The sequence below is a fragment of the Oreochromis niloticus genome, linkage group LG2 (genome assembly GCF_001858045.2).
Source record: "Oreochromis niloticus isolate F11D_XX linkage group LG2, O_niloticus_UMD_NMBU, whole genome shotgun sequence".
NCBI lineage: Eukaryota > Metazoa > Chordata > Actinopteri > Cichliformes > Cichlidae > Oreochromis > Oreochromis niloticus.
The window spans coordinates 12476624-12485111 of record NC_031966.2 but is presented as its reverse complement, the minus strand read 5'-3'; the positions used below and the strand labels follow the sequence as shown (position 1 = coordinate 12485111).

The window sequence follows — 8488 nt, the reverse complement described above, 5'->3', positions numbered from 1 at the left end:
AAGTGTAAAAAAATCTGCCTTTATATAGCACTCATGTTCTTCAGTGAGCTTTCAATAATACACCATCATGCACACATATTGTAGCATAGCCTACCACTGAATATGAAGCTACTGTGCAACTTGGATTTCATGGACTTACCCCAAAACAATCCCACTTTGCATTTTTCACAAATTAAAATTCAAGCCTCTGAGTCTGGATGCTCAATTGACTTCACTGCAATCCACACCTGTCAATGAAAATGTTTTGTTCAGTAGGAAAGAAAATACAAATGAGTCCAAAAACTGCTGAGCAGCTAAAATCTATATAATACAATAACAATGTTCTGGGTTATTGGAGAACATGGAGAATTTTCATTTATTTCACAACGTGAAACACCACAAATCAGCTGCTCAGGAGTTCATTGGAACCGTGTTTGGTTCACACCCAATTGCAATTTCTGTGTTCACATCTGCAAAAATGAACTGCACCAAGGGGGAAAATGACGCAGAGTTCAATTTAAACAGACCAAACACTGCAGGTGTGAAAACACCCTAATAGACAAAGCAAGGGTATGCCTTAGGCTGGGTCTGCATTACGATTAAGAAGTTGGTACTGTATGAATGTCCAATTTCCCTTGATTAGAATCTGACTGAGACTTTGTATGTAACATCTGGTTTTAAAATGCTAAAGCCCCATCCACACAAGCCTAGAGACTTGGTAAAACCTGACAACCCAACATCCTTGTAACAAATAACTGGAATTCCAGGTTTCTTTCACCCAGTTTTGGGATACACACACATATACATACACTACCAACTTCACACTACATTTAAAAGTTCGGACACATGTTTTCACTTAATGTTTTTTCTTTATTTTCATGACTATTTACGTTGTAGATTCTACATTCAAAGTTTTAGCAATTTTCTGGACTCATTGACCTTCTTCTTAAAGTAATGCTGGGCTGTTGTTTCTCTTTACTTAGCTGATATATCTGTGTGTGCCTATGTATATGTGTAAATGCATACAGTTGTTATATTGAAGATAAGGGTAAATGCAATTTGATTTTATAAAACAAATTCAATGTTCTTAACAAAGAAGATGAAAACAGAAAAACCTGTGTAGGTTTTACAGTGCCTTAAGGCAGTGAAAACAGCAAATAAAACTAAAAAAAAAATCCCAACCTACTAAACTGACCTCTGCTGCAGTACTACTCTCATTTGTGAAATGCACAATTGATTTGTAACAAATTTAACTCAAAGGTTCTCTAAACTCCAGTGGCTTCAAGAACACTTAACAGTAACATTTGCATGCTCCACTCTAAACAGCCTATTGTAACGTGTGCTGAATAAGTACTGAGTAGTGAATAAGTGCCAATTGCATTGCATCACTCTCAAAATCTAAAAATTTTCCTTGAAATGAAACAAGATGCTGGAAGTTGTCAAAGTTTTGAAGATCAACTGTTTTTGCGTTGTCAATGAGCAGACCAGCTGTGATAACAGACTGCTCAATCCCGGTCATCATCGACCCGTTTAACAGTCCCTCATTAGATTCATTAAAGGCAATCTAATGATTGAATTTTGCACTGCAGCCTTTAACCAATTCAATGTTTTGGCTGTAGTCTTTTATACCAGCCTACCATGCCTAAATTCTCACTGCAGCAGAAATCCCCTGTGCATAATACTGCCTTATTAATATACCATTTACCTGCAATCATTCTCTCTCTGAAATGGTATTGTCACAGCAGGAGTTCTATTTATTTCTGCTCCTTTCTGTTCATTTTCTACAGTTAGGAGCAATGCTGACACATAAAGCTGCTGTTAAAAGCTAATCACCCTCCAAATGTGGTTGAAAAGCATGCGTTTAATGTGATTGCTGGAGTAAGATTAAACTGTTAAGACCGAGGCAATTGCTGGGAGATTAGCTAATGTTGGTAAAAGTTGACCCCATGAAGTTAATCTACAACCTAAACTAATTTTTATGTACATCATCTCGTTACAGTATATTCATCCTCAAAATGGTATTGTTACAAGTGAGGAATTTCAATATTGATCATACTGAAGAGAAAATAGGCTAGTCCAAAAGTAGCAAAACAATCAAAACAGAGCATGATTATTAAAATGATTAAAATCCTCTTTGTATTTAAGAGCCTTTTGACAGTTAATCCCCTTCCTCAGAAATCATTTCAGTATGTTTTCCTGCTGGTACAGTAGGAACCACCACATGGGTACATTGTAGTCATAAAGTGATGGACATATTAGCAGCAGTACTCGGGCAGGTTGTAGCATTTAAACAATGCTGAATTGCTGCTAAAGTGTGTCAAAAAATATTCCCCACACCATTATTCCACCAGCAGCTGCCTGAGCCATTGGTACCAGCCAGTATGGATCCATGCTGTCATGTTGTTTACAAAAAAAATTGACAATGCCATCAGAATGTCACAGCAGAAATCAAGAATCATCAGACCAGGCAGATTTATCCAAGTGGTGGTGAGTGTACAGTCATGAAAAAAGTTCTTACAGAACTCTATGCAATCCTGTAAAAAAAACAAAGTACACTCTTACTGCTTCCATAGGGAATAAAAAGGGTAACTAGAAGCTATGTAATGCAAACAAGATTCATTTGACTGATTTATTTATTATGAGCAAACATGGCTATCTCTATAGCAGCAGAGGTTTTAACTGTTTGATGCTTTGAAGCATTCAGGTCTGTTAACACAATGGCAGAGTCGTCGCAGGAGTGGATGTCTCACCAAATTTGCCCCAAGACCAGACCCTCCCTTCATTAGAGAAATTACAGAAAAACAAAGAAACCGAAGAGGCACAGTTCAGAATCCACAAACCTTAGTTAGCATGCTAAATTCTTAGCTCATGATAGTATAATTATAAAAGACAAATATGACATATTTGGAATGGGTGTCAAGAGAAATCCACTGACTGCACAACTTAGGCCTGCAAAGCTGCATCCAAGGAAACCACAAGTTGTCTGGAACAATGTCCACTGGACAGACAAGACCAAAGAGGAGATGTTTGGTCATAATGGAGACCAACACGTTTGGTGAATACTAAACAGCATATCAGCACAAACGCCTCATATCAACAGTCAAGCATGGTGGTGGGCTTGTTTTGCAGCCATGAAGTCAATCATGAACTCCTCTATATACAAAATGTGAGGCCATCTGTCTGAATGGGCCATGCAACAGGACAATGATCCTGAACACATTAGCAAATCTGTAACAGAATGGCTGAAAAAGTAGGTCTGTAATGTAGTGGTTTACACATTTCTTTTTAGTAATTGTGCAAGTTTTTCTTTCAATTTTTATGCCTCAGATAACCACAGACAATACTTTTTATTTAGGCTAAGGGAAGTTAAATTGGAACTATGCAGCTTAAAATGTGCTTGGTTAGTTTCCCCCCCCCCCTATCAGACTTGTCCTATTCATTGCAAGCAATGAGGATTTGTGAGAGACCTTTGCTTGCAGAAATATTTTTTTTACACCTTTGTTTCTTTGTGTTTATTATTTATCAGCATTGTTTCTGTACTTCTATTTTCCTTCAAACACTGTATACTTTCATTCACTTGTTTTACAAAGCTGCACACAGATTAAAATGGCACCATGCCACAGGGGCTTGAAGTCAATAAAGAATATATAAAATATAGAGTGGATGATATAAATGGATTTTCAAAACATTTTCTTTTGAACTGTAGAAATATTTTTTTTTAGTCTACATCAATAGAGGTTTTGATTCAAGTAGGAATGACATTTTAAGACCTTAGTTGACAAGGTTTTTGTACAGGACTGGGGTGATGTAATAGTATCATTTTAGAGTGGAGCTGTCTTTGTTTGCTTCATCCATAAGAATTCACTAAAACAAATCTGTCTAAAATATAGTCAGGGATGGATTTTGCCATTTTGTGTGTGTATAAAATCTTTAGGTTCCTTAGCAAAAAAAACCAATAAATCAGTGAAAAAAAAAAAACATTGTGCCAAAGTTTGTATGCATAGGTCCATTTCAAAAGTGTTTGACTCTGTTGTTTGAGCTGTTCTTTTCTGCTCAGTCTGAGGATCACAAACCTACAGTTAATATCTTTAATGTCTAATTGTAGGCAACTATAGTTTGTCTTCAAATATTATTTGCATAGCATGATAAATGGTGATACAAATATTTGCTCCCACTTTGCTTCATACTTAGGAAGCACAGAATTTCATTTCAGTGTTATGTAGATTATAGTCAGACTTATGTCCCTCTTAGAAAGAATGCTGCATTCTCTGTTAGACTGTTGCTTAAGTGTCTTAATGCCATAAAGGCCTAGATGGCTCTCATCACCTGGTTTAAGTGGACACTTTACAGTCAGATGGGTGATGAAGCTTTTTGCAATTTAGGCAGCTGACAAAATTAAAGGCAGTTCTTTTTAGGCAGCACTTTGAGACAGTAATCCATATCTTTCTCACCACTCGATCACCGTTATGCACTTCATATGGGGGTTGGTGATTCCTCCATTGCTAATTTCCAGATGGTACAAAATCCTGCTGTGCATCTTTAACTGGCTCATGTAAACATGAGCAAATTTTCCCCATTTTAACCAAGAAGAGGCCGCTAGGAAAGCTGCAACCACCAAATACCTGCAGAGGGTCAGGCAAGTCTTGAGGAGTCAGCTGAATGGGAATAACAAGATCCAGCAATACCCACAGATACCCTGCTGTGATAATAAGCTGGCCAAAGGAGTTGGAAGCCACTGACATCAAGGCAAGAAAGCTCCTTACCATGCACGGAGGGTTTCACCCCTAATCCAGCATCCTGAGACTGTATGGTAAGTGGAAGGAAGGAGACCGAGGACACTCGCTAGTCTTCAACCTCCTTCCTAGTCTGAACACAAGATCAATAGAGGTTGGAGTCTACCACACAAGGCAAGACGACATGTGCCCTGAGACAATCCAGCACATAACGGCAGGGTCCAAGATGCTAGCAAGCAGGGTATACAGGAACACCATAACCTGGTGGCTAGCATAGTATACAGGCCAAGTATGGTCTAGAAGTTCCGTGGTCAAAATAGAATACGCCCCCAGGATATTTGAGCATTCAATTCAACTCAACTTGCACCAAATCACAACAGTTACCTCAAGGTGCTTTATTTTGTAAGGTAAAGATCCGGGAAAAGAAAAGAGACAACTCCAAAAGTCATACGACCCCCTTTGAAGAAGCACTTTGGCAGCAGTGGGTAGGAAAACTTTCTTTTAACAGGAAGAAACCTCCAGTAGAAGCAGGCTCGGGGAGGGGCGACCATATGCTGCAACTGTTCCTTCTTCCTGATGTTGCGATCACTTTCTATCACTCAAACTTCTCGTGGAACATGAGAAGTTCAAGAAATAGCAAGGGCTGAGAGAGGAGCTTGAGAAGATGTGGAAAGTGAAGAGAACAGTGGTAATCTGAGCACTCCAAACTGAGTGAGTGGCTCCAGCTGAATCCAGGAATGACATCCAAGATCTGTGTCCATAGGAGAGCAATCCTAGGAACAGCAAACACACTGTGCAGGACCCTCAAGCTCTCAGACCTCTAATAGAGGACCCAAGCTTGAAGGATAAAGACTGCCCGCAGCCCGGTTAAAGACCGGGCTCAGGGAGGAACAGCCATCTACCCCAACCAGCTGGGGTTAAGGGGAGGGAGACTGTACAAAAGAGACACTATGGAAGTGACCCAGAGATTAATAACTGAGACAAATATTATCTTGTTATTGATAATGCAAATAACTGTTGGTAAACAGTCAGAACATTGTCAGTTAAAAACGCTAACCTGTTCCTATACTGATAAACATGTACTGCACAGTTTGCACACGCTATAGTTTAGACCTCTGATATCATACAACTCTGTTACTGTGCAAACACTTTTAAAAACTTGTATCCCACAACATATTTTAATGCATTAAACACAACCACTGCAGCTGTATTTATTTGCCATGAATGTCACATGCACCAACCTGATTGCTTGCTGGCATAAAAGTGTGCTATCACAAAAAACATGTGTTACTCCACAGCTGAAAATTGCCCCCTTCAGATGCACTACTTATCTTGTTTGAATAGAGCACCCAGCTGTTTTGCCTGGGAAAGAAAAATAAGACCCTTTTCTCATTATTAAACTGTACCTTTGTGGTCTGTTTGAATGATTTACATCCCCAGTATGAACGATATTGGCTTGGTGCTTAGTGCCACAGGTACTGATATATCGACTACTATGTCTTCTTGGTTTTGGGGGTTTTAATTGAATTTGTTGGCAATTAGAAAAACATTCAATTAATGCTGGTGTGGATATGTAAGGTGCAAGTAGTTTTAGTAATCAGTGCAAATCCGAATTCATAATCCTCAAAATCAAAATGTAGAAATGTTTGCTTTGAGTAAAATGTGATCTTTGTCTCACCTGTTTCCTTGTTGCTGTCTGTGGAGCCTGAGCCTATAGTGAAAGTCCACCTCAGAAGCAGTGTGACCACAAATGAACCAAACGAGTCTTAATTTTTAAAACCGAGACTTTTCCAAACAGCAGACACGTCTCCTGTCCTCCTGTTATTTTGGAGCTCTCTTTTCTTCACCCTGCATCTGTATTTAATGTTCTTGGAAGTGGTGAGAGTACTTCCCAGCTCTCAGAGACTGTCTTTATACCTGGCTAGATAGCATTATCCAGCAGTGTAATTTTATGTGTGCAGTTATTAGAGTTAGATTTAGGTTATGTTTCACAAATGATGGTGTTTACCCTGCCAAGGAGAGTTAGTTCTGGAATATTGATGGTTGTCTCATATTATTATATATGATCAGGATCATGAGTGGAAATGGTGAACAGACGATACAGGCCCTCTCCTAATGCTCACTTCTGCGTTATAGATGCCAGTAACATCATACATCATACATAATAATATGTGCTTTTTGATAAGCCATGAGTGTGGCAATGTTTTAAAAATTAATGCAGGAAATGAGGACATGTATAATGCACGCTAGCATCTATAATAAATGTACCTTTTTTTAATCAGGTCTTTAGCCTTCCCATACTACAAACATTATTAGACCTTAATTACTGCCTTAAATTAGGATGGCATCAACAATCTCATGCTCTTCATTATATTTACTTGGTTCTAATTTAATTTTTATGCAGGTACCTCAGACTTCTTGGGAAACAGTATAATGATTGAATCAGTTATTCTGGAGAAAAGTTCAAATGAAATGTAAAATAAATGATCTCATGTATATCCAAGCGCAATGCTAGATGCATTGGGTGGCTGTCAAATTTGGCACATTTACATAATTTCTCCAATCATCTGGGTACTGATGCCTATCTTATCCATTCCCTCTAAATTTCCACTCAGTGTTGTTTTGTATAGCAGGAGTAGGGAGGAAGCTGTACATATGCAAACGTGACTTATTTATTCATTTATTTATGTATTTTTGCCTTTTTCGGGACATAAAGGAGATGTTTTATATATTATCTTTCTACATGTAGTTCACATTTGTGCCCACAATGGATTTTCCAGTATTAAATTATTGTGAGAATCATGCTGCAACTGCCGAAAGGCATTTTGTTCAGTAAAGGTCAGCACAACAAGGACAAAATGAGTAGTTTGGTGGATAAGTTAAGCAAAGTCTAATTGCAAGTGTGGAAAATATAATACCTCCAGATTGTGGCTGTTTTGGGATTTATTATATTATGGCTGAAATCATAAAAATTTCAATAACAATATTTTTTCCTGTGATTTTGAAAACTTAGTACTTTGATGCTTAAGCACTGAAAGTTAAAATGACATCAGTCACAAAACCACACATTAGTAGATATAAGAAATGCTGAAGGGTCACAGCAGAAAAAGATGTAAGGGTGTTAATTTGTTTCAGTTTTGGCATGGTAATACTGTGATCATATCCACCCCATCACCCACTCACATGCTCTCATTTACTGTTTCTGAAATGAACTCAAGCTGGTGCATAGCTGCCTTTAAAAACGCCATGCAGTACTTCATGCGGCACATCTTTCAGAATAATTTTCTCTTCACTTCACAGAATTAAAGCCTTGGTGTCTCATTTTCAAGCAACGCAGTGAGTGAAGACTGTGACATCCATCACGCTAGCCAGTAGAGATTTAAGCCTATTTTGCAACGGCGTACTCTGAGAGCTGTTTCCGGCCAAGTAGCAACTAGACCTCAGACGGGACTGGAGTCTGAATAATTAAAAGCGAACTCAAATGATGTGCTGCATTTCAGATTAATGGGGTCAGTCAGTATTATAACCAATATGAACCTTTTGCACTCAACAGTAGCTATTTACATAAGCAGGTCAGATTTTTTTTTTCTGTATTTTATTTATTTATTGCAAATGAGGGAAAAGTGAAATAAAAGAATAATTTAGACAGGGAATATTTGTCACCTTTGATATGTAGTGGATATCACAAGCTCTTTAGACACGTGGATCACCCAGAAAGATGCTGGTTGATCTACTTGTTGGACAAATGCAGACGTGTCTGGTGACCTCATCGATTC

General features: G+C 38.3%; 1 long non-coding RNA gene across 1 annotated transcript in view; it reads right to left on the bottom strand.

Moving 5' to 3' along the window:
• Positions 1-8488, bottom strand: part of LOC112847756 (uncharacterized) — a 50155-nt gene continuing 41667 nt past the window's right edge. The window contains exon 4 of the long non-coding RNA XR_003221517.1: positions 1-227. This is a non-coding gene — a long non-coding RNA (uncharacterized LOC112847756). The remainder of the gene's footprint in view (positions 228-8488) is intronic.